General features: G+C 43.4%; 1 protein-coding gene across 3 annotated transcripts in view; it reads right to left on the bottom strand.

Moving 5' to 3' along the window:
* Positions 1–24,676, bottom strand: part of Fam110b (family with sequence similarity 110 member B) — a 129,156-nt gene that overhangs the window by 68,814 nt on the left and 35,666 nt on the right. The gene's annotated exons all lie outside the window — the stretch shown is intronic.

The following is a 24,676-nucleotide window of genomic DNA, read 5'->3' as shown; positions in this document are numbered from 1 at the left end:
ATTTGAAGACACAGACATATTAGCAAGACAGCTAGAAATTCCATGGCTCCCCTTATTTACCATGATTAGTAATTTGTTAATCAATTTCTCCTCAATATATTTAAAATGCCATGCAGATTTCCATCCATGGTGAAAACACGCTAATCGAGGCATCAAAGACCGCCCTCCTGACTATAATGATTAATAATTCGCAGTTCAAAGAGAAAAAGTGATCTCAAGTCATTGCAAAAGAAACAAACTAGATGAATTTGTTCATCACACAATTTACTTGGAGCCAAGTCCTGTGAGAAGCAGCTTGGACCGGGACAAAAATCGCACCCTGTAACATAGCAGCAGGCTCCCTGGGCTTAAGTTCTAGATCTTTCATTTCCAAGTTATATGATCTTATGCAAATATTTAGATGTCTTTGTGTCCCAGAAATAATCAAGGTATCGACTCAAAAAAATATTACCAGTGAATTCTAAGCACTTAGCACATGAGGTCAAAATTAAGTAATCTTTATGGATCTATTTGGTCTTCCTCCCTCCCTTCCTTCTTCCCTTTGCCTTCTTTCTTTTTTTCTTCCTCCCTCCCTCCCTCCTTCCTTCTTTCCATCCCTCCCTCCCTGTATCAAGTTCCTAACCTCTTTACCCCTGTCCAGCGATAAATGAAGCTCAGGCAGGCTTCACAGAGCTACCCCAGGCACTCCCTGGAACTGGAAGTCATTCTCCACTCTTGTGTGGATATGAAGTGTTCTTGGTTGTGCATGAATGAAAATAAAAGGCATCTTTAGGACATTATAAACATACCTGCATTTCAGCAAGGATTTACAACACAGATTATAAGATAGTCATCACAGAAGTGTTTAGGTTAATAATGAAAAATTAAATTTCGGATGACAAATTGACATGAAGAAGGGGAGAACACTCAGCTAGTAGATGCACTGTTAGTTCTGAGATCCACTCACCTGTGCTTTCCCTCAGCACCAGGTTCCTTCTTCTTGACAGGTTCTATAGGTTAACAGCTAAGCAGGCCTGCTCATCTTTAATTCCTTGACAAGAGTATGCACTACAAAGTCATGTTCCACTCCAAGGGTGCAGTGACAATCTCTTACTGCACACATTTCATTCTTTTAGCTAAAAATTGTTACAGAAAGCTGTCATGGTCCACAGGCATTGCAATTTGCTCGGATATTCCTGAGAAATTGTCAAGGGAAATAGGAATCAAATACTGACGAAGAACACAAGGTTCTTTGAAAAAAATAAACCAGTGCAAGGAATGGCTTGGCCCATGCTCCACCAGGAAAAGCCCAGAAACTCAGATCCATACACTCATGAGTGAGTGAGACTCAGACAGGACGGCTGACATCACAATGAGCTGGAACTACAGGATGGAGAAATGTGCCAGAGAAAGTGGCTGCCACGTGTGCTTTGGTGAGGCATCACCATGAGTGGTGATCAGAGCCCATCACAGCCATCCCTGGGCGAACTCTAGGAGTTCTAGGCTGGAGCCTTGGACTGGAGCATAGCTCCTCGTCGGCTGTGGGAAACAGACTAGCAGCACTTGTAGGCAACTATCTAGGAAACATCTCGCAGTTGCCGCCTTCCTCTTCAGTTAACAGACTGCCCGCTCAAAATAGGCACGGAAAAGCTGTTTGATTAATTTGTTCCACACTTATTTTGTTGACGACATTAAAAAGATACATTCCAAGAAAAAGAAGGAACTGTCCTTTCTTGGATGGTAACCTCCAGCACATTCAGACTGGATATTTGTTTGAACCAGAGTAACAATTCATCGTGATTCTTTCATACTCTGTGAGGGGAGCTGGGGTAATCTGTACATCTATGTATGCGCGCGCGCGCGCACACACACACACACACACACACACACGGGGATAAGCAGCTGTGTTGATTTGAATCAATGTATCTTTGATTTAGAAACAGCATTCATTCACTGTGATTACTTTGAAGCACCAGTACCAGAGGAAGCGGTGGGTGTTCTGATTCTGACATGATGTCCACCGGGATGAGGGAGGCGGCTACTGAGTGATGATGAACAAATGAACACTTAGTAAACTGCAGTGCGATGCAGGAGTCTGAGGGAATCTGGGTAGCTAAAGAGCCAGCTGGTACTGGGGACCATTTCTCTGCTGCCGCCGGGGTGACAACTTGGGAGCTGGGAAGGCCCTGGGAGGCTGCAAAGTCTGCAAGAGGCAGCAGGAAGAGAACCAAGAAGAAACTGAAGCAGGAAAAGAGTGAGTGGCAGAAGCCCTCAGGAAGTGTGGATGATAACTGGATTCATTCATGTTAGATCTTCCCTTCTTAACAGTCCCATGACCCTTGTCCTGTTTTCATTGCTGTTCTGCATTGACTCGACACAAGCTAGAGTTAAGTCAACGAGGGGACAACGATTGAAAAGAATGCATCCCTAAGACTGGCCTGTAGGGCAGTTTGTGGAGTATATTCTTAATTAGTGATTGATGTGGGAGGGCCCAGGCTATGGTGGATGGGCCACTCCTGGGCAGGTGGTCCTGGGGTGTATAAGGACACAAGCTGAGGAAGCCGTCAAGAGAAAGCCAGTAAGCAGGGGTCTTCCAGAGCTCCTGCTTCCGTTCCTCCTAGCTATCCTACCTTGGCTTTCCTCAAAGCTGCGGCCAAGATAAGTAAATAAGGCAAATTAACCTGTTTGGTTTTCTCTTTACTCTTAGCTCTTTTGGGGGCCCACCACCCAGCTCCCAAATAAATCACATAGACAGAGACCTCTTACTTATGGAATGGCCAGCCGTTGTTTGGCTAACTTCTAGCTTTTTTTTTTTTTTAAACATTATCCTGTCTATCTTTTGTCTCTGGACTTGTATCTTTCTCTATTTCTGTACACTATTCTTTATTTCTTATTTTCTATCTTCCTGTGAAGTTGGGTAGCTGAGTGGCTGGTCCCTGATGCCCTTCTTCTTTCCTCCTCTAGGGCTTCTTTGAGTATGCTGGGCAATTGCTCCACCCATGGGCACAATAATCAGGTACTATTAGATGATCTACCACAGAATCCTAAAAATTATTCGTAATAACCTAGTAGCAACAAGGCATTATAATGCTTAGAAACAGCAGTATTTAGTACATGCTATAAAGGGTTGTGGGTGTCACCGAGCACTCATTGTCATTCTGTCCAGAGGTCACAGAACACTTTGATGTTTTCAGCATCTTCACCAACCTCTGTGTGCCACAAAGGATCTAGGAGTGGGCTCCTCCTAGGCTGGAAACATTCCTAGATGGGCCAATGGCTGAGCATTCTGTGCACACTGCAATCCTAGCACTTGGGAGGCAGAAGCAAGTTATGGGAAGTTTGAGGCCACCCTGGACAACAAAGAGAGTTCAAGGTCTGTCTCAGACACAGAGCAAAACTCTTTCTCAAAAAGGAACCAATTAAACAAGCAAACAAACAACACACACACAAAGTTTAGCTGGGTCTGAGACCCATGCATCTCAGCTCCATGAAGGCGTCTCTGATCTTAGCCCTGTGCAGCATCAGCACCAATCAGTTTGTTATCGCATCTCTAGGAGTCTTATTCATTGCTGAGGCATGAGTAATGCGCATACTTTCAGATGCTACTTCATGGGAACTCCGGGGCCTGAAAACTCACATTTCCACATAGGGAGTGTCAAAGATTGGGCTGTTGTCAAAACAAATCCATCACAGTGGAACATCATTCATTGTTCACTTGAGAACTTCCCCCAAAGCTATAGGGAATGGGAAAGGCAAAAGATCACTATCTGAATAGGGCCGTGTCAAGAATTTGGAAGTTATATGCTCAGTGCTTTGGGAGACACTCGACTGCTAGACTAGAGTATCATTGTATATCTCCCCAATTTCTTTTCTAGTTAATAACTTCTGTAGAGTCCTTAACTTTCAGCTGATGACAAAATTAAAGCATCCATAACAAATGATACAATATTGTTAGAAAAATGATCTGTCTAATATGAGTATCTTTCCCCCTCAGCAGAACTGTTACGCTGTAAAGAATTTGATGGGTCTTAAAATTCCAATGCTCAGAAAAGCATGTGCGCGCGCGTGCATGCTCACACACACACACACACACACACACACACACACACACACACTGTCTACACAGGTCAACCAGGGAGTAGTCCCAAAAGGTTTCAGATGCTTTCAGATGCTACTTCATGGGAACTCCGGGGCCTGAAAACTCACATTTCCACATAGGGAGTGTCAAAGATTGGGCTGTTGTCAAAACAAATCCATCACAGTGGAACATCATTCATTGTTCACTTGAGAACTTCCCCCAAAGCTATAGGGAATGGGAAAGGCAAAAGATCACTATCTGAATAGGGCCGTGTCAAGAATTTGGAAGTTATATGCTCAGTGCTTTGGGAGACACTCGACTGCTAGACTAGAGTATCATTGTATATCTCCCCAATTTCTTTTCTAGTTAATAACTTCTGTAGAGTCCTTAACTTTCAGCTGATGACAAAATTAAAGCATCCATAACAAATGATACAATATTGTTAGAAAAATGATCTGTCTAATATGAGTATCTTTCCCCCTCAGCAGAACTGTTACGCTGTAAAGAATTTGATGGGTCTTAAAATTCCAATGCTCAGAAAAGCATGTGCGCGCGCGTGCATGCTCACACACACACACACACACACACACACACACACACACACACACACACACTGTCTACACAGGTCAACCAGGGAGTAGTCCCAAAAGGTTTACAAATGTATATATTTTTAACCCCAACAATTCCATGGTGGAAAATTCTGTCTAAAGATAAACTGATCTGTGTTTACCCCACAAAGGGACAGATGTATTTTTCATAGGATCCTTTGAGACGCCATAACACCCTGAAGATCTTAGCAAAAGCCAGCTGACCAACTAAAAGATGGCATGGTAACCACAAAAGCACATCCTTCCCAGGTGCTGTCAGTAGCAGGGTGGTGAGGGGACACTGGCCCGCTGGCACATATGGCTCTGGCAAGCTTTTGCCCTTTTCTCCCATCCCTTCTGCCTTGCTGAAAACCACTAGATCATATTCCTGAAGCTAGCCACCAAGGTCTTTCCCTTATTTGGCCACTTCTCCCTCCTGAGGCTGACTACCAAAGCCCAGCAATCAAAAGCCTCCTTTGGTTCTTCTAACTAACATGTCCAATTAAAATTAAGCACCTCATCCTAACATGGATTTTTCCCTTTACCTTTGTAAACTGCCATTTGTCTATATACCATGTCTCTATATCCAGAGACAGGACTTTGTCCCTCGAAGACAAATAATCCCTGCCCCTTTTCCTTGTCCCCTATCCTCCTATCTTCTTTGCCCCATATCCTGATCCACTCTAACCCAGACCTTCCCTTTTTCTCCTCTTAAAAATGACCCCTGCAAGGTCATTGCTGCTGTTTTTCTGCCTGAGTCAGAAAGCAGTCACTTTAACGTTTCTCCCCTTCTTAATAAAAGATCTCTCTGTGAAAACAGATGTTTGGGTGTGGTTTGTGCCTAATCTGGGGTCTGGAAGGGAGCCCCGTGCGGGAGCCCCCTTCAGTAGGAGAAGTTGAGGACTAAGATTCTAGTCTAAACACTGATTCTTTGACAATTTCCTACACGTATATAAGGCCTTCTGATCACACCCCGCCAACTCCTGCTTACCCTCCTGTCAGCTCCACCTTGTTCCAAACAAGCACATCTCCCTCTTTCAGGCAATTCTGGTTGCTGTTTTTGTTTGTTTTGTGACCCACTGAGTTAAAGCCATGGAGATCATGGGCATGGGTGTGCACCTATGCACTGGAGCCTGTGACCCTGGGTCTTTGCTTCTGGAGACTACTCCCTATCCCACAGCAGCACCCAAGCTGCTCACATCTTCCTGGGCAGGGAGCAGGGGAGCTCGGGCACCTACCCCACCCATGACTGAACACTCACGGCCCCCATGATGTGCAGCTCTGTGCAGGCAATCCCCTGAACTGAGTTCATGGGTGCAGTGACTGTACATTTCATGGCCCCCACACCCAGCTTACACTCTTTCCACCCCCTCTTCCACTAGGACATTTTTACCAACATTATATATAGACATGTATCTCTATGAATGTCTTAATTAGGTTTTTTTTTATTGCTGTGAAGAGACACCATTACCAAGGCAACTCTTATTAAAAAATATTTAATTGGGAGGGGTTGCTTGCTTACAGTTTCAGAGGTTCAGTCCATTATCATCATGGCGGAGAGTATGGCAGCATGCAGGCAGACGTGGTGCTGGAGCTGAGAGTGCTCCATCTTGACTCAGAGGCAACAGGAAGTTGACTAACTAGCACACTGAGTGATGCTTGAGAAAAGAGACCTCAAAGCCCACCCCCCACAGTGACACACTTCCTCCAAAAAAGGCCACAGCTTCTAACAGTGCCACTCCCTTTGGGGGCCATTTTCTTTCAAACCACAAGGACTGTAAACATGAAGATCTAGCAAAAATGCAGCCTGCGAGCAGCTTTCACGTCTACAGTCTACATAGTTGCAAGGATGGATGTGTCTGAATTGCTTCATTTTTGTCCTACGTTATTATTAACATTAACCATACATGATTTATACAATAGTATCCTCTCATTTAGAATCAAGAAAGTAATAAAACAGTACATGGCATCTTCGAGAATGATCGAACACAGGCCCTTCTACATGCCAAGCATGAGCTCCAGCACCGTACTATACCAGCAGCCCCCAGGAGGCCAGTTTCAATGAGTAGCCCGTGCCACCTCAGGCTGAGAATGTTTGCTGCCTTATGCCTTGTTGGTCTGACCTGGCCCATTACCAGTTTACCAAGTGGAGCCTGGCTCTTCTGAACAATGTGTAAGGATGCCCTTAGGGGCAGGATTGTGTTGGGTTAACTGTTCCCAACTACCATTCAAACAACTAAGATAGGAAGCAGGTGCTTGGCTCAGAGCTGTCAGTCAAGGTGGGTATCATAGGCACCGTGACAACGGCCTGCTGGCACTGCTGTGTCCTCACTGCCACAGCCGCCTCCGGTATTCCATCCCTCAGCTCTCTCCACACTCTCTCCTTTCACCTAAAGAGATCTGCATATACCTGGAGCACAGCCCACGGTGTCTGAGAAGAAGCTGACAAGTCTAGGTGACAGGGAAAAAGGGAAAGAATTTATCTGTATATAAAGTCAGGAATGTTAGCATGAGTTGAGGTGGACTGGAACTCAGCATGTCTCTGAGGCACTATGGTTTGGCACTGCTAGCCCAGGAACTGCATGTAGAATGGTGGAAGGACAGACAACAGCATTACTGGGTCAGCTTATACTGACTGCATTTTTACTTTCATAGTTTATCAGAGCTCAGTCACATTAGCAGGTAACAGTTCTCTATGTCTCAAATATCATAAAGCTATTTCATTTATGCATGTTTATGGCTAATTTCACTGTTCCCAGGGACTTTTTTTTAAAGTTCTACAGAAGAAATGAGAGAATGGGATTTTCTTGACAGAAATTTGCCTTTAATCAAATTGAAGTGTATTCCATCTATGTGGCCATCTTAGTCAGGGAGAGTGTTGCTGTGATGGAAACACCATGACCAATACTAGTTATGGGAGGAGATGGGTTATTTCTCTCACAGTTCCATAAAACACCTCGTCATCAGAAGCAGTGAGGGCAGGAACCACGCAGGCAGGAACCTGGAAGCAGGAGCTGAGGCAGAGACCATGGAGGGTGCTGCTTACTGGCTTGCTCCTCGTGGCTTGCTCAGCCTGCTTTCTTATAGAGCCCAGGACCACCAGCCCAGGGATGATTGATGGGCTGGGCCTTCCTACATAAAGCACCAATTAAGAATGCCCTACAGGCTCGCCTATAGCCTGATTTCATGGAGGCATTTTCTCCTCTCAACTGAAGTTCCTCTCCGGTGACTCTAGCCTGTGTCAAGTTGACATAAAACTAGCCAGTACAATGGCTAAGTATATAATAACCTATGAAGCCATTTCTTTTTCTACTGCAAATTTACCACCCACAGTTTCATTTTGGAATGTTGTGTTTCTCATGAACTATATCTGGGTCCCCTAGTCTCCCCCATTTATACAAAATAATACAGGTCCATGCCCTGTTCCAAGCTCCTTTATAATAAGGAAATAATTTTATTACTTACATAATCCTGTTGAAAAGCAGCAGCAGTAATTACAGTGCCTTCTTTCATTTCAGGAGTGCTAGTCTTTGGCAGCCCTTTTCACTCAGTGACGTGAACAAGAAAAGTATTGTGTCCTTCAAAAATGATGAAGTTACATAAAAAGAAGTAATCTTTTGAAAGTACGAACCATAGACTAGTTTCTAAATAAAGATGAAAATCTGTGTCACGTATTTCAGGATCTTTCTTAGGTTAACAATATATACATTATGGACATAATAAAAGAGCAATTCCTTCCAACATTGTAGGGACAGTCTGTGCGTCTCTGGCGGTATCTGAAAGTCGTAGTTTGAGCTGTGGGTTGTCGCTGTGTAGGTAGGCACCTTTGCTAAGCACAGAGTCCCCAGCAGAGTAAGCACATGGGGAAGATGAGTTTTACTGCTGTGTTACTTTTCGCACATGTGTGATACTAGCTTTGAAACAGGTGACTTGAAGGACACTCTGTCCTTTAAAGTAAACTTTCTTGGGCTTCTCTTTTACTTTATATTCAAAGTCAGATTGCAAGTGACTTCAAAGTATTTGATTACATCCCTCTCAAATGACTGCTCAAGGTCTTTGCTGGCCAAGGCCCTGTTCAGAGAGCTAGGTTAATTCCATGGCAGACAGGTCCCCTCAGAGGGGAGGCTTTCCGTTTCTCTTACATGGATGAGAAGACGATGAATGGTTTTCATCAAAAAGTCTGACTTTGGTTCACAGAAGTGACACTGTACTAATCACAGAGAGGCTTCAAATTAATGACCCAGAAACATTCCTTAATGGGCAAGTGGCCAAATACCTATGAGAACAGAGGACTGACTCAGGGTACAGAGGGCAGTGACAAGAGCTGTCCACGCCGTACCCTAAGGACATCCCACATGTTAGAGACCAGAGGGATTTTTGTGCCTTTGGACATCGTCCCCAAATGGGTAAGCAGGAGCTTCAAGTTTACTTCTGCTTTTACAATAGAAGCCATGTGGTGTGAGATCCATGAATGAGTGCGCAGGGAAGGCCCCTGGTGTCCTCTAAACTGAAGACGTAGGCTGGGGACGCTGGTTGGATTAGTTTTGGATTTCTGTAACAAATATTGGAGATAATCCACTTAGTATTCGAGGATTAATACAGCTCACAGGTTTGGGGTTTCATAACAGGACTACTCCTATGGCTTGGGTCTCATGGCAGCACATGACACCTTGACAGGGTACAAAGTGGAGAAGAGGGACAGTTAGGATGCCAGCCATGCATGCCACCAAAGGACCTGAGATTTCCCACTATGCCTTTCAGGCTTCAGCTACTGTCTAGCAGCATTAAGGTAAGGGCTAAATCTTAACACAAGTTCCTATAGGGAACATGGCAGCCCTAAACAGGAATGCTGGTTCATTCATCTTATCTGCAGTGGTCAGATCCATCAGCATGGATTCTGACCGCTGCAGGGGATATGAGAGATCTGAAGGGTCTTGTGTCTCCAGCACAGGAATTTGGTCTGGGAATCAGCGTTTCAGTTCTTATACTCAGATGCCTGACATCAGAGAGCCTGGGTTCTCAAAGGTCTCCCTACTTGGAGAGAGACAAGGAAGGAAATCTTATTTTGACTTGCAATTGTCATTTTCTTAAGAATGTCCTCATTTTCAGCAGTTGCTACATACAATTTCTCCTTGTTCTTTTTGCAAAATCATTTATGTACTCCCAAAGTATGTTGTCTGTACCTTTGGGGAGGATGTATTTTGCAGGGGAAAAAAAAAATCTCCATTCATAGCTGAACAAAAGTCACACTAAAGCAATGTTGACAATGCTGGCTGGCTTCAGCCTTCCTAAATTAGCCAGAATTTCTGCAAATGTATCTACTACTACAGCTTCCTCTTTGATTAAGTGGTGTGGGCTGCTCTGTAATCTGTGTTCCCTCAAGCCTCCACAGGCATCTCCTCTCAGTATAGCTCTCTGACCTACATCCGAGTGAATGGAACGCACTGCGCCACATTTTTCATAACTGGAAAAACTAAAGTCATCCAACAGTAAAACACGCCAAACTCAATGTTACAATTAAGCGTTAGTGATAAGTGCCACGTGACAGTAAAGGGGGGCCCAGATGGGTGGTACAGGTGTTCACATTGCTAAGAAAGGCTCCTCCCACCTGGGGAGGATAACCGAGCTGTCACCCAAAGGCAAAGTCATCCTAGCACTGTAGTGCTAAGAGAAGACATGAGTCTGGAAATGCAGCAGATACATGTACAGTTGACTCTGAAACACACACCCAGACAAGTCACAGGCATATTCAATACACAGCAAGAGAACATCTCGATATCCAGTCAGAGAAACAGTCAACTCTGATGCCTACTTCATGATGTGGGATTCCCCTCTGTATGCTGTGAATGCCATTGGTTAATAAAGGACTGTTTTGGACCTATAGCAGGGCAGAGCTTAGATAGGTGGGGAAAACAAAACTGAATGCTGGGAGAAAGGAGGCAGAGTCAGAGAGAAGCCATGAAACTGCCACTGGAGACAGCCATGCTGAAACTTTGCTGGTAGGCCACGACCTTGTGGTGATGCACAGATTAATGGAGATGGGTTAAATTAAGATGTAAGAGTTAGCCAATAAGAAGTTAGAGCTAATGGGCCAAGCAGTGTTTTATATAATATAGTTTCTGTGTGATCATTTTGGGGCTAAGCAGCCAGGATGAACAAGTGACCTTCCCAACAACAACTTCACACCAGAAATGGCCCCAAGAAAGACCCAACCTGAAAACTGCCCTCACAGTTATTACTCAACACATATGAAAACATATTTACAGTGGCGTTCTTCAAATGCTCAAGAGAAAACAATCAGAACAGCATTAATAGAGGCAGAGACACACAAATTGTGGTGTGTGCACACAGTGGAAAACTACTGTCAACGGGGAATGACTAGAAACTAGATATGAAAGATGTCACTCAAAGACGGACCTATCCCAGAGATGATTTGCTGTGTGGTTTCCTTTATGTGTTTAAAGGTAGTCAGTTTTTTTTTTCTTGATTTTTTTGAGACAGGGGTTTCTCTGTAGCTTTGGAGCCTGTCCTGGAACTAGCTCTTGTAGACCAGGCTGGCCTCAAACTCACACAGATCCACCTGCCTCTGCCTCCCAAGTACTGGGATCAAAGGCGTGCACCATTACCGCCCGGCTCAGAGAATAATGATTTTAAATACTTGGGTAGAAATTTGAATTCTAAAGGTTGGCACACAGTAATGAAGAGAAAATTAAAACCAAAAAGTAGAAAAAAAAGTTGTTCCAGTTGGCATTTCTGGTGTTTATAGATAGCTTATGACAAAACCGACCACGAGCAACTTAGGGAGATAAAGGGCTTCTCTGGCTTTACTTTGAGTAGCAGTCAAGGGAAGTTAGGGCAGGAGTTCCAGCAGGAAGTAAAGGGGACCCAGCCAGGGATGCTGTTGCTCACTGACTAGCTCCTGGTAGATGTCTAACCAGCTTTCTTACACAGTTCAGGCCCGCCTGCCTAAGGGATGATGCTGTTCACGGTGGGCCAAAATCAGAACAGCCTGTCACAGATAAGCCACAGGCCAATATGATTAAGGCAGTGCCTCAATTGAGATTCCCTCTTCCCAGGTTATATTAAGTTGACAGCAAGAACTCACCAGGACATAAACTAAGTGCTAAGAAAGCAAATTATAGTCCGAATTTCTCAGTATCCAAGAATGAGAAAAGTAGTCCTGCAAATAACTTTGCACTCAGCTGCCAAAAACATGTGTGTGTATGTTCATGTGTGCATGCATGTATTCAAATGTCCTGCAGGTCTCTGGGTCCTCTTATCAATGATCCCCCCTCCTCACCATTTTTTATTCATGCCCACAGCTTGTATTTCAGGTTGTAGTGGAAAAGAGATGCCTGAAGGACCTATGTGTTCACTACCCTGAGGCCTAAAGACTGGAGTAGAGCCCTGTAGGGTACCCACAATGACTGCAAGGCAGGAACTCCAGCTAAGTGTTGTCATGGTAGTGAATTTGCTTTTAGCACTGATGTACATAAATCAAGCAGCAATTAGTTTGTCTGTCACCCTCCTCTGCCGATCATAAAGCAGATGACAAGCAGCCCATTTTCACTAAAAGCACAAGCTTCTTTGTATTGAGCCTTGGGTCCAACCTTAGTTCTAAGGTGCCAGGGCTAGTGAGAGGTGCCATAGGGCTCACAGTCTAGGATCCAAACTGTGTGGCAATACAGTGTGGATGGGATGAAAAGAGGGTTGGGTCAGTGGGGATCTGAAATGATCACATTGGAATATAACCTGACAACAAAGAATCACATCAGTTAAAAACTACAGTGGTTGGAAAGCTATTAGTTTATAGAAGAAATGTGGCAATCTCTACAAATGCAAACATAAAACATAACAACACACAGGCACACACACAGAGACATATACACACAGACACATAGACACACAATCAGACAGACAGACAACACATATACAAACACACACAGAGGAAGCAGAGAAAAAAAAACAATCAAATGATTTTGGTCAAAGCAAATCCAACCTTTACTTTAGGACATAAGTGTGTCATCTTGGACAATTCATACAGGAGGCTTTAGCACATAAATGAAACACACCCTCATGAAGATTTTAGTTTTAAGTGTTATTGAGTTCTGTGAACTGAAATCTATTTTTTCAAACTCTTCTGAGGTTCTGGTTTTTCAACCTAGGGCCATGTCCATGACTCCACCCACCCCTACACTATATCCCCAACCCGCTTCTTACTTTTTATTTGAGACAAGGGTTGCCTAGGCTGCCCTTGAACTCATTCTGTAATCCAAGCTGCCCTAATTTCTCCTGTGTCCACCTTACCAGGAGGTGAGATCACAGACCTACTCCATCAGACCCAACAGAGTATCAGTGTATCCTTAATCTGACCTGATGTCTTCTTTCTTAGGTTTCACCATCTTATTTAAATTAAAAAAAAAACTGCAGAAATTGAAATAGTATTAGCAATCCAAGTAGGGAGGAAGTTTTATTTTAGAACTCATCCTGAGAATTTTAAAAGTTAAAACATGAATTATTCTAAAATTATTTTATAACTCTCACAGTTTTGGCTTTTAAAAAGTTATGTATTGTGGGCCATGGGTTGGAACACTTTTCATGAACAAACAAACAGTAATTTATTTTTTCAGGTCATTATAGTATGATAACAGTTCCATTCATGGCCTAAATAAATGGTTATATATGCATGTCGGTAAAAATTTACCTGTATAAATGAAGACTGAATCTGCCCAAGAACCCTAGCTTGCCAAGCACTAATCTAGATGAGACTAAAATATTGTGTTGAACTCAGCCTTGGGTACATACTGAAACTGAAACTACAGGAAAAATAATTAAAACATAACATCAGATGCAAGGAAGCTTCTGGCAGTTGCTAACTTTCGCCATGCATAAGGAGATCCATAGTGTGTGCCTTGTCCCACAGACAGCATGTGAACAGGTGCATGGATCACAGCTGGAGACTGTCATAGCCTGCACGTGGCTCAAGAAGGCTACAGAAAGTATTCCACTTGCAAGAGGATGGCTCATCTGCCTGGGATCAGCATTCAACAGGCACAAAGCACACTGAAGAGGAAAACAAATTCCGATCTATCTCTTACAAGTCCCGGTCACTAAACTTCAGGAGAACACTGAAAATATTATACTTTGAAGAACACACACAGGAATAAGGGGAGCAGAGGAAAAGCAGGGCATGTCTTTCCCAAATGGCACAAAGGGAGGCATGCTTACAAGCATAAGAAAAAAATAATTAAAACATAATCTTTATAAGAGGAACAGCAGCTGCCATACACAATAACACCACACTAACTGGCCCAATTCCCCAAAGCAAAGGTCCCTTAGAGCTTTCCCGTAGGTCTTTAGACTACTGCCCCCCACGTACCACAATACACACATCTATCCCAAGTTTGTTTTAGCCGCATCATTAGAAATTCCAAACCTTTTATATATGTTCCTTTCATAGTCATAAATGCTCACGAGGACGGAACCCTGTCTCTTCCTTCCTGTTGCACACCTGGCCTTCAGAACCATGCTGGGAAGGGCAACTTCTCAATAAATGCCAATGGAGCCAGTGCTTACCATCCAATAGGCATCTTTTCCACACCGTTTTGGAACCTAACGTTTCTCATTCTTCTGGGTGGTGGAATTCTGTGCCCACTTTTTACTGTCACTGAGCTTTGTTTTGTACAAAAGATGACATTAAATGGTGGCCTTCCCAGGGCAACAGAGTGGGAGTTTTATCTTCACTTCAAGATACACTCTGAGCGTGGAACACTTGAGCCAACTTGAGGTGAGACTTCTACACCAAGAGTTTGAAAGCCAGCATTTCACTCCCGCAAGAAACACATGTCTCTACTCTCGGGTTCTCAGGCTTGAGATAATTTTTGCTATATTTTTTTAATTAAAAAATTATTTAAACAGTAGAAAGAACAGGGGGTAAAATCCAAACTTCCTTTGCATACAAATTTGAAAAGAATACGATTAGGTGTGTGACTTCAACAGAGATGCATGGGTGTCACAAGCCGTGCAGAGTCTGTCACTGGAGTAACGGGCACTAGGGAGACACTGGTCACCTCAGCTAAAGCAGAGTCACTTCTCTGCAAAAAGGTTGGAAGGAAAGTAAGGCCAAATGCCGGAAGCGTGAGATACAGCTCCTTGTAAATACACATTTGGCATCTACAGACCCATACATTTCTGGCTGGCAATTTCTTTGAGGGAATTTCAAAATCTGTATGAGTAAAGCAATACCCAGGAGCCCACAAGGAGCGCTACAGTGCGTTCACTCACCGTTGCCTGACAAGGCACCCTGAAACCTTGCCTGTGTTCTCTTGCGAGTAACTCAGAGACTACCCATGTGAGCAGGGTTTCCAGAAAGCAGCCAGAGCTTCTCTTACCAGTAAATAATTACTGTCTTTTAATTAGCACTATTAAGAACACTGTCATTACAATACATTCTAAATTGCCCTTGCTAGTGATGTAAGCTTGCTCACTTCTAAATGCCCAGCAGTTTCTGCTCCTGGCCTTTTCCCACGTACATTTATTAGTTCCCACACCAATCGATGTTTGGCAAGTCTGTCTTTGATCACCAACTCACCATAGCTCTTTGGAATCCATCTTGTCCAGCACACTGCTCTCCCTGGAATGGGTTCTGCCTGTGAACAATGAACCTAGGCTAAACCTCTCATCTGGTCCAGTTTGGATTTGATGCTAACTGCATGGCTGCATGAGAAACTCGAGACCTCAACCCAGGGGCGACCGACTAAAATATATAGAACGTGAATGAAAATCATAAGCTCAAGCCCCTCGGTTCTGTTACTAACAAGAATGACATATACAAGAAGGCCTACTTTTCTTTCCCATTGAAACATGGTGAGCTGAGGAAGAAAGAATGCCCAAGGAAAGTAGCCTCCAACATGTTTGAAGGGTTACAGTTATGATGGTTCAGTCAATGATGACTACACAACACAACAGTGACCCAACACCTAGGACCCCTGAAGCCACAGTAGCATGGGAGCACAGTAGAGTGATGTGTTTGGATCTCACTGCCAGTCATATGAAAACACAATGTAGACGGTGCTGGGATGAGCACTAATCCTGATGAGCAATGACTGTTGCTGGCATATGGACTTTCCTCGCCAGTTCTAGGGATTAAACCTAGGGGCTGCTACATGTGAGGCGATTTCTCTAATACCGAACCATATTTCAGACCTTAAAAATAACCTTTAACCATTTTACTTTAGAGACGAGGTCTGGTTAACTTACCCAGGCTGATTTCCAAGCAGCAATCACCTCTGCCTTAATACTCTTTACTCAAGGGTATAATATGCTAGTAGGGTCCACTCCTCCAGATATCTTCATCAAATACTCAACATATAGTTTCACAGGGAAACCGCTACACAGTCTGATGGCTTACACTAGCAGTAGCCTCCCACGTCTGCTGACTGTGTCACTTGCTGCATTACAAGGCCACGTGAGTACACAGTACCTCATCATTTCCATCTCATAAGCGATGGCATGATGCAGACAATGACAATGACAATTCTTTTTCCCTAATGTAACTAGCATCCCCCAACAACCTCACAAAACCTCTCCTTGAGGAACACTTGAGCCTCCTAGTTTTATCCTCATGACATGAGCAGGTGATTCTCCTAACACAGTTTGCAGATGCTTTTGGAAGGGTCTGATTAGACAAACGCACTGCAACACTGAGGGCTGGACATCTCGCCGCCGACCAAGGTTTCCTAATGCTGAACTGCATGCAAGCAGCCTGATGTCAGAAGCAGTAAGGCTTCCTAGCCCCGATTTCCGGCTCACAGAAAGCCACTGAGAATCACGGAGCTCTCATGCCAACAACTGTTCTAGGGAGCCGGAAGATTCAAAACAGAAGTCAATGCTTAAATTAAGCCTTACTTTAACATCACATTTGTCTTTTAATTCTCAAATTGGTCACTGAGAACACCAACTTCTACACAAAGAAGCTAGTTTCTCAAATTCCAAAATCTCATTGTTCATTATGGGCATTAAAAGGCCACAAAATCCTTCTTGCTCTATAATTAGTTATTCACCAAAACAAACAAAAATATATGAAGATAGGATTCCTCTATTACCATGAGATAAAACGTATGATTTGGTCTATAAAGAGGGATATGGAGAGGACACAGAGAGAGAAAGAATGAGAGAGAGAGAGACAAGAGAGGGAGAGGAGGAGAGACAGAGACACAGAGACAGAGTGAGACATTACGAGAGAGACAGAAACAGAGAGAGAAGACACAGAGTAAGAAATGAGAGAGACAGAAACACACAGAGAGAGACAGAGACAGAGAGACTGAGAAAACATAATTATAGTCTGATCAACAAATAGCCTCTGGTCAGGAGCTGTGGATTAGCAAACCACAGCTTGTTCTGGTGGCTCCCAGGAAGCTGCACGAGGAATGATGGTTGAACAGGAGATTACGATGCGCCCTTCCACCTTCCAAAGAAACAAAAATGATAGATTCCAGATACAGCTAACAAATATCGCAGTGAATGAAGTTACTCAACAATCTTCAAGCCTGTTATCACATCCTCTCCAAACATAGCCCACATAGCTTCAGCTGTGTGATAACTACCTTCCCCTTGGTCAGGCTGGACTCCTGGGGTGGGTTTGCAGGCATGTGGGATAAGCTGAGATTCTGCAGTGCACTGTGTCACTGCTTGGAAAAGCTGAAGAGGCTTTCATTCTCCTACTGTCTCCAGTGTTTGAACAGCCAAGAAAAGCACTGGTTTTCCATTTTCCATAATCCTGCTTAATTAGATTCAGCACTAAAATACCAATTTCAGTACTGTTGGGAAACATCCCTACCATCACCAATATTTTCTCTTACATAACTCTTCTATCCGATTTTCTTCTGTTTCAAAGTCTATGGCCATTATAGAAACCTGTTATATACCTAAGCCTCCTGACTTCCACATTTAAGTTCTTAAAAGTCTATATACTATATACAAAACTACCCAATGTCCGTAAAACTAACACTAGCAGCTAACCATGACAGCCACAGTAGATCATGACCCTACAACCACTGTCCGCCCGAAAAGTACAGAGGACAGAAGACAGACACAGTAGTTAAACCTAGCCTCTGGTGTCTGCCTGACTCGGAATCACTTTTCCTAGGAAATGAGTGTGAGCAGGGGTGCAGGCTGACACTAATACGGCTGGGATGGGTGTAGGGTACAGCTCAACAACAGAGCAGCTGCCGAGCACAGGACCTGGGTCCATACCCTGCAACAACACAAGAAAGAAGAAGAAAGAGAATGGAATGCTTCCTTTCCTGGGGTGAGATATGGACAGAGATTTCCTTCTTTGGACCCCTGCTCTAAGTGGGCAAGAAAACCATATACATAGAGGGTACACAGGTGTGGGCAAAGGCTTTGTAGTCATTTCAGGTATACTAATAGGCAGCTGTACTGAGAACTCTCAATAAACACCATACACCCAGAAAAACACACAGTACATGGAACCAGTACTCAAGATATTCATTTTTGATGTGTATGTCTGGATATCATTTTACAACTTTGTATCTCTTTATCCTCAACTGTAAAATGGGCACTTTTCAGAATGACCCAAGTTATATAAAGTTTTTCTGAATGGATTATGATGATTTTATATTTCTGTAGTTATATATTAATATCTAGAAAAGGATGTTTTGACAACTTTTATTAAGTTACTAATTCATTTAAAAGCAATATTTCACTATATAACCTCAGGTGGCCTTGAATTTGCTATCCTTATGCCTCAGCTTCCTAAATACTTAGATTATAAGTGAGAGCCATCAGGCCAGGCTTGTTCTGGTAATTTAATTACATAAAACATAGAAATTCAATTACAGTTATATCACATTTAATTTTCTTACGTTAAAATATCCTTAGTTGAATAAAAAATTCTCTGCTAGTATTTGATTGTTTGTTTCCCCTAAAATACATATATTAAATCCAATGAGCAAGGCAGTGAGACTAGTAAGGCTTCTGAGTGGTTCTTATGTCCCCAATCCTAAGGGTGGGGTGATCCTTAGTGACCCAGCTTCCTTTCCCATTCTGCCATGTGAGATCACAGAAGCTCCATGCTTGCAGAAGAAGCCCTTGCTGGTCCAGAGACTACTGAGGACGTCCTACTATCTCTCTACCTTCCAAAACTCTTAAGGAATAAACTCCCATTAATTTTAATTTGCTTGGTCTAATGTACTTTAATATAGCAGCTTGGACAGATTACATATTAATTTTAATTTTTTTCCCTTTTTAAAATATGGGTAGGTATTTTGCCTGCATGTATGCTTACACGCCACATCCATGTAGACTATAGAAGTCAGCAGAGGGCATTAGATCCTTTGGTACTGGAATTACAGATGGGTATAAGCCACCATGTGCTTGATGGGAATTGGACCTATGTCCTCCGGAAGAGCAACCATTGCTTCTAACCACTGAGCCATCTTAGATAGACTTTTTAAAAGCGTGTCCGTCCCCTATCTGGTACTATAATATGAATACTGCTTCCTAACAAAAACACTCCTTGGTTTGCATTTCATATTGTTGCGGCTTTTTCAGATGTTCAGAGGTCCTTGAATTTTAGACAAGATCTGAACGGATACAGACAACAAAAGAACCCAACCATAGGATGGAACTTGGAACTCTGTGGTTTCAAGGCATAGAATAAAATGTGTCTGACTCATATAATGGCATTGTATATAAAGGAGTGTGTGGACACAGGAAAGAGCCCTAAGTATCAAGCACGTAGAGAACACAGTCTGACTGATGAACTATTTACCTCCTTCACTTTGTGAACATTTACTGAACTCCCAATGGATGCCATGCTCTCCAGACAGCAGAGTCACCAAGTAGGCAAAACCCCTGCCCTCAAGAGGCTTCGTTGCCCTCTCCCTCACCACACTCATTTGGTTTCTTTGTTAGCTGGATTTTGTGGGTTTGTTTGTTATTGTTGTTTTGAGGCATGGTGTAAGCTCAAACACCCTAAGAAGTCAAGGATAACCTTGAACTCCTGATCCTGCCTCCACCTTTTAAATGCTGAGATTACAAGTGTGTGCCATCATGCTAGGGCATCTCAGTTTCATTCTGAGGAGAGACACAGTAGCAAGGGAGACTGGTGATGCTTTGGGATATATGACTCTCACCCCAGCATGCTGACTTCCATCGGCATATCACACTGCTTGAATGTGGGTTCGGATGCCACATCACAGGCTACAGACTCACACATCCTGACTGTGGGCTTCACCAGGCTAACTGCAGAAACCTGCAGCTACCATCTGGTCACACGCATCCTGAGTGTAGGGGTCACCAGTCTTAAGTGCACAGACCTGCACCCACCATCTATCTGGTCATACGCATCCTGAGGGTGGGGTTCACTTTTCTAACTGCACAGACCTGTCCCCTACCATCATGTAAGATTAGCTAGTTTCAGTCCATTAATAAAATATTTCATTAGCAAACTATTAAGCTTTGACTTTTAACAAATTAATTCTCCTTTGAGAGTTTTAATTTTAGCGAGTTAACTCACTATTTTCTAAAACAAATTAGGATAAAGTCTCCATCACCTATTACTACAGATCATGTTTAAATGATGAAAAGCTTGGGGGCTCCATTTCTATCATAATGTCTTCTGCCAGTGCCAGGACTTTAACCACAACCAGCATTTTGTGAAAGCATTTTTATGCATCCCTGAAGTATGATGTCACTGAACACTGAAGGCAGTCACAGCTCAAGGATTTCAAGCTGACCTTTATTCTGTGATTCTATGAAGTATGACTAGTCTCAGAAAATTACAATGCTGATTTCTTGTTAAGTATAATATCCAAGCTAGCTGACTAATACCCATCTAAATTTCAAATCACAACAGACACGTATTTGACTGTCCTGTTGCAACCTTAACACCCTTTTCTGTATGTAGTAATTGCTGTTTGAATAAGGACATTTTAGTACAGATAAATCTGTTTTGTAATCTATTTGTTTTTCTCTCATATTCTTAACTAAAGCATATTTTTGGGGCACTGAAGCAAGCTTACAAAGCATGAGTCATCACAGGGACAATATATTCATTTTCCTACTTGTTCATGAACATTCTGCAAGGGAGGCAGTCAGCTATGAAGGGCTTCACTCAGAGCTGTTTGGGGATACAGTACCATCTCAGAGTACCAGGCTGTGGTAGACTGTATGAATGCTTCATGTTCATGTGCACAAATGTTTTGATGGCTCTGAACAACACACATGACTACAAGTGAACTCACAATGCTGTAGGCATCAATTCTCCAATATCACAGAGACAGCTTTAGTGATCACATGTCCCACAAAAAGGCGAATATAGTCAATGATTCAAATCACATGTGAGGGGATCAGGGCTCTCTACTGGTTCTCCACTCAATAACAATTCTCCGTGACCATATAGTATAGCAGGTGAGAGAACAGAGTTCTAGAACAATCCCATGGGGCTTAAGTCCTCTGTCTTCTCTTAATGTCTGCATCTCACGACAAAGGACTTCACTTCTCAATATGCTGGTTTCTCAATCTATAAAATATGAAGATACAATATCTAAACTTAGCTCTCAGAGGTCTAAGGAGGCAAACCGAAGGCGGAGAGTAGCTAGAAAGGCTCCTGAGAATAGTAAGCACTATGCAAAAGTGTGAGGGTGAGGGTTAGTATCACTAGGGAGTGGTGGCTAAGGGATATGAAGGGGAACATAGGAAAGTTAGGGAGGGCTTTAACTGAAGAAAGGGAAGGAGGGAGATCAGGACAGGGGGAGGAGGGGGGAGGAAAAATAACACTAAGGACGTCAAAAACAGTCAGAAAGAATATTTTTATTTACTTAAATTACATTTATTACATATAAGTATATACGCATACATATTCATGCATAGTTTAAATGAAGTTAGCCCATTTATGCTAACTTACATTTCCCACAAGAACCACTGATTCCCTAACAAAGACATCAGTATCAGGCATAAGAAACAGCCTTTTAAGATGTTAGTCAGGGGGGTCCAAGAGACTCTCACAACAATATAGGCTGTTGCTGTTGTCCATGGTTGCTAAGGCAAGTCCCCATTGCAGAAGACACCATACACTTTGGACACAGTAGTGAAATACAGATATGAAGCATTTCCAGCACCAGGCAAGCCGATACCTACTACGCTACACATATGTAATCCTAGGTAAGAAATGCTGGCATGTGGGTGGTGCATGTGGCACCAGAATGGCTGACCAGACTGCATAGTTAGCTCCACGCTCTGTTAAAAAGATATTATTACACTTTTATGTGTCTGTATATCTATCACTCATCCTTCTTTCTATTTAGAGAGTGTGTGTGTGTGTTTGAGCGTGTGTGTGTATGTGTGTTTTGTAGATCCATATGTGGATATCAAAGGAGAAATTGGGGAAAACTGGTTCTCTCCTTCCACCATGTGGGGATCCTGGGAGTTGAACTCAGGTTGCCAGGCTTGGACGTAAGTGCCTCTAGTCACTGAGCTAACTAACTACCAGCCCTAGCTCCCCACTTCTAAGCAGTCTGATAAGAGGATCCCACTGGGCAAAATTAAAACAAGCATATAAAGGAGTCCAGGGAAACTAAGGGTCACACTGTGTAAAGCCATCTGAACAAGGATCAAGTGCAGAACAAATGGGTCCCCGTGGATGGCACTGCTGTGTGTGCAGCCCTCGTTACTGCAGCAGCTTCCTGAAAAGCTGCATGCCGTGTTTCAAGTTAGTTAACATCTACAAGTGTAGAACTTGTTCATCGTAAACCCAGTCAGTGCAATTCACTGTACAGGGTGTGTGGAAGTCAGAAAGAGGGGAAAGGAGAGCTTGGTCCAGTGGTCCTGCCCTAGCTGTCCTCTTAGCAGGAAGGCAGGAAGAAGGTGGGGCCAGAGGAGTTGGGGAGCCTGGCCACTGCACATCACATAGAAAACAGAGCAGCCGACTTTCAGTGCTGAGCGCTCTTCCTAGCAGATGGCAGTACCAAATCCTACAGCTGAAAGGGAAAGAGGAGAGGATACAGGCACACTGGTTTAGGCAAAGTCCTTATTTACTAGATGACTAATGCCACAAAATGCTGTTGACCTCAAAGCCTCCTCTGCCAGTCAATGTCACACAAAATAGTGTAGCAAGTTGGTGACATTGTGGCCAATACTACCAGTGGACTTTATCCAGAAGAATGCCCTAACTGTCTTACCTAACTGGTAATAGGACTCATCGCCTGCTCTGGTTTTCTTTGATTGTGGCTGACCACAAACAGGCACAATATAAAACAATGACAAATCTGCCCATGGGAGGGGGATATGAGATCATCACAACAAGCCGGTAGGAAGAGCGCCATCACCCATGAATGATGCCTAATCGTTGATCATACTGAACCACAAAAATGGAGAAGGCAGAGGAAAGTGAGGAGCACCACATTCTGGATGGAGAGGGTGTGTGTGTCTCTTGCATTTAAGCTCACTTGCATAAATGTGTGGTTAAATTACTGTGACACGCCTGAGCCAGCAAGACGATTCATTGGAATTGGCATGGGGAATGACATGTCATCCTCAGCCAATGAGAAGGCCCAGAGGGACTGGCAGGGAAGGACAGATCAGTCTGAGCCACAGGGAGAGCTTTTTACCCAAATAAAATAAACCTCCCTTTCCTAAATGGACTTCAAGGGGACAACACATCATTTATCAATATAGTTTATGTCAATATATATTGACATATCAATATAGTTTATGACAGAATATCATGTCAACAAGACTTCTGAAGCAAGGATAGCAAAGAAAGGAGAAATATCCTAAATTCCGCCTCATTGAAAACTGTGTGTGTGTGTGTGTGTGTGTGTGTGTGTGGTTCTGACTGGTTATAATTAATTTTCCACGCATCCTAGTATGTTCTAGATTTTCAAATTAAAAAAAAATGAAATATAAATTTAGCAAAAAAGATTTCAATTCCCAGTTAATTCAATTAACTCGGGTTTAATACTTACAAGGATGTGGAAAGTGGAGGTGGAAGCTTAGCTCAGTGACAGAAGGCTTGCCTCACATACACAAGGTCCCAGGTTTAATCTCTAGTTCTGTGAGGAAAACATGGGAGAAAACTGGTACTAACTATTGCCTGAAGTCCTACCTAGTCATTGCACACAGTCTTGCTGCTCAGATGGCTTTAGAGAAGTTGGGTTTCTTCCTCTTCCAGGACCAGTGATGGGTGGGGGGCTCATACGTGAATCCTCGTGTCTACTGTGGAGTCACACAGAAGTCACAAAGCAACCTTGGGGACAGCTGCCCTGCATACAGGTCACTGACACAGTCCTCTCTGTGACCACACTTCAAGTACCAGTAAATGAGCTGCTTAGAGAGGAGGAAGGTGCCTTCGCCCTCCGCTGGCTGTTTGAGCAGGAGTCACATCGCAGGCTGGGCTGACTTCACTCTTGGCCCAGAATTATTCATGCCCACAATAATAAACTCTGAGAAAGAAGAAAGGGGGGGGGGCTCAGCAAGTGGATCTGTGACCTTCAAAGGGAGGCCAGCTGCCTCTAGGGACTTAAGTCATCAAAGAACACACCAGAGCCAGCAAAGGAATTTCTGTGGTCCTTCCCCTGCCCAGAGGGGTCAGCCCAATACAGCCTCATCACAGAAGCAACGTCTTACCTGGCTGCTCGGTAGAGCGATCAGAAAGTGTTGTAGTATGAGTGGCGGGCCGGCCGCCCACATGGCTAGCTTATACCCGAAATAATTACACGGAAACTGTATTCTTTTAAACATTGCCTGGCCCATTAGTTTTAGTCTCTTAACCCATTTTTAATAATCTGTGTAGCCCACGAGCTGGCTTACCAGGAAAGATCTTAACCTGCATCTGTCTGGAGTGGGAGAACCATGGTGACTCCCTGACTCAGCTTCTTTCTCCCAGCATTCTGTTCTGTTTACTCCACCCACCTAAGGGTTGGCCTATCAAATGGGCCTAGTAAGTTTCTTTATTAATTAACCAATGAAAGCAACAGATTAGAAAGAAATCACTCCCACAACTTTACCC

This window comes from Microtus oregoni, unplaced genomic scaffold (genome assembly GCF_018167655.1).
Source record: "Microtus oregoni isolate MIOR12 unplaced genomic scaffold, Mior012 000008F_ref0000371, whole genome shotgun sequence".
Lineage (NCBI taxonomy): Eukaryota > Metazoa > Chordata > Mammalia > Rodentia > Cricetidae > Microtus > Microtus oregoni.
The sequence above is the reverse complement of the archived record's forward strand: the minus strand, read 5'-3'. Positions and strand labels throughout refer to the sequence as shown.